Below are 2,500 nucleotides of genomic sequence, written 5' to 3' on the forward strand. Positions count from 1 at the left end.
CCGGGTGCAGCTGCCACCCGGCGCCGGGTTACTGAGGGAAACCCCGGGCCCTGGGAGGAGGACGAGGTCGTGGCGGCGGGTGTCGGGCGCACCCCGCGGGCGGACGCTCCGCCGAGGGGCGCGGGGGCCGGCTGGCGGGTGCCGGGTTCCCCCTCCGCGTCCCGTCTCGTCGCCGCTGCCGAGGCTGCCGCCGTCGCCGCGAGGCGGCGGCGGCCCGGTGGCGGGCGGCGGCGGGGGAGGCACCCCCGCGGGGATTTCAGGTCGTTTCCCTCACCCCAGGGCCAGGTACCTAGCGCCCGCGCTTCTCCTGCCCCCCCCTCGGTGACCCACCCGTGTGGTCCCGTGTGCCAGCGTGCTCCTCCCGGGTGCCGCACCGTGCGCGCCGCACCGGCCGTGCCTTCCCCCCCCCCGCCTCGGCTTCCCCCCACCCCGGTCCTTCCTCCCCCGCGGTGGGGGTGGGGGGGGCGGGGAGGGAGGGAGCGAGCGAGAGAGGGGAGAGGGCCTCCGGCCACCGCGGCCGCCGGCAGCCGCCCCGGGCAGGGATGGCCATGGGCCCCGGGCTCCGGGCCCGAGGGTTCTCGGTTGGAGAGCCGGGCGGAGGTTTAAAGACTCGGGCGGCCCGATGCGACTCGCGGAGGCGGCCGGGCGTGCTGCCGGAGGGCCGGGGGGTCGGCGCGCGCGGGCGCCGCGCCCCCCCATGCCAGCCGGCGCGCCCCGCGCTCGCCCCGCGGGCAGCCGGGACGGAGAGGGGTTACCCTGCCCCCTCTCTCCGCGGTCTGGTCTCGGCGGAGAGACGCCGCGCGGTCGGCCTAGTTGCCGGCCTGCCTCGAGCGTTGCGAGCCGGGCGCGAGCGCGTGCTCGCCGCCGGGAGGGCGAGCCCCCACCGCGGGTGGTGCGGGCGCCGAGCCTCCGCGCGTCTCCTCCTTCTCCCTGGCCGGTGCTTCTGGGTCTTCCGCCGTGGCCGCCGTCGGCGGCGCCCTACCCTACGCGCCCGCCCCGGCACTCTGCCGTCCGGGGCGCCCGCCTCGCTCTGCCCCGCCCGGCTCCGCCAGGCAGCGGGGGGGCGGTGGTGGGGCGGCGGCGGGGGCGGCCCGCCCCGCTCTCCGCGTGGAGACGGGGAGAGCGGGCGCCGTCCCCGTCCGTGCCGCCTTGCCCGCCTGCCCGCCGCCGGGCGTCTGTCCGCGGAGGGGACGGGCGAGCGCGTGGCGTCACCCGCGAGGCGGTGTGTGCGGGCGCGCGGGGGTGTGGGCGCCGCGGCGGCGGCGGCGGCGGCGGTCGAGCCGGAGGGCCGGCGAGGCGAGCGAGGAGCTGGGAAGCGCGGGGCCGGCGGGCCGCAGGCGCGCGGGCGGCGGGGCGACGCCGCTCCCGGTGGCGGCCGGGCTCTGACGCCTGGGGCGGGGGGGGGGTGGTCTGCGGGGACGGACCCCCCCCAACATCCCGAGGCAGGCGGTGTGGCCGGCCCGCCGCTCCCTGCCGGGCCAGACCGAGCCGGGCGCCTGGGCCGGACTCGAAGCGAGACAGGGTTTGTCCCCAGGTCGGGAGCGAGGGCTCCCCGCCCTTCTCGTTCGGGTTTGCCCTTCGTTTCCCCCCCCCCCCCTTTCTCTGTGCTTGTACGGTCAGTGAGGCAAGCCCCTCTCTTTCTCTCGCTCTCTCTCTCCTTCCGTCTCTGCCGTCCCTTGCTCAGCAGCCGGCGTCGGCGTGAGGAAGGGCGGTGGGGCGGAGGAGGAGGGGGCGGAGGAGGGGGGGCCCCCCAGGGGCTGCGAAAGCTGCCCGGTCCCCCCGCGCGCGCGGCGGGGACCGAAACCGAGACAACTCTTAGCGGTGGATCACTCGGCTCGTGCGTCGATGAAGAACGCAGCTAGCTGCGAGAATTAATGTGAATTGCAGGACACATTGATCATCGACACTTCGAACGCACTTGCGGCCCCGGGTTCCTCCCGGGGCTACGCCTGTCTGAGCGTCGCTTGACGGTCAATCGTCACCCGCGCCGTGGCGTGGGCGCAGCGGCGTGCCGCCCCTCGGTGGGTGTGGGGGGGGGCGCGGTTCGGGTGCGCCCGGCCGTGCCCGCCCTCCCCTCCGAGCCCGGCGGCTGCCGCCGCGCCGCGTGGCGCGCGCGGTGTGGCGCGGCTGGGGCGCCTCGCAGGCCCGTTGCCCCGGGGAGAGGGGGGGTGCTCTCCTTCCCCTCCCCGCGCGGCCGGGCCTTCGTCCCCCTAAGTGCAGACTCGGGAAACCCCCGCTCCCGGAGCGCCCGCGTCGCGGACTTCGTCCCGCCGGGCCCCCAGATCGGGTCGGTCGCGGTGGCCCGGCGCCCGGCGCCGCCCGCCCGCCACCACCGCCAGTGCCGCCGCACGGGCCTCTCCTCCACCACTCTCCCGGTGGTGCGCCGGTCCCCCGTTCCCCTCCGGCAGAGGGGACGGCCGGCCGCCCTTTGCCTCGCCCTGGCCCTGACCGCCGCCGTTTCGGCGCCCGCCGGGCCCCCCCCAACCCCGCGCTTCCCCGC

The 2,500-nt window shown here is 78.5% G+C and overlaps 1 non-coding gene across 1 annotated transcript; it reads left to right on the forward strand.

Moving 5' to 3' along the window:
• The first annotated feature begins 1,810 nt into the window (after positions 1–1,810).
• On the forward strand, positions 1,811–1,963 carry LOC135326126 (5.8S ribosomal RNA). The gene has a single exon (XR_010386764.1). It is a non-coding gene; the product is annotated as a 5.8S ribosomal RNA (ribosomal RNA).
• The last annotated feature ends 537 nt before the right edge of the window (positions 1,964–2,500 follow it).

The sequence above is a fragment of the Dromaius novaehollandiae genome, unplaced genomic scaffold (assembly GCF_036370855.1).
Source record: "Dromaius novaehollandiae isolate bDroNov1 unplaced genomic scaffold, bDroNov1.hap1 HAP1_SCAFFOLD_146, whole genome shotgun sequence".
Lineage (NCBI taxonomy): Eukaryota > Metazoa > Chordata > Aves > Casuariiformes > Dromaiidae > Dromaius > Dromaius novaehollandiae.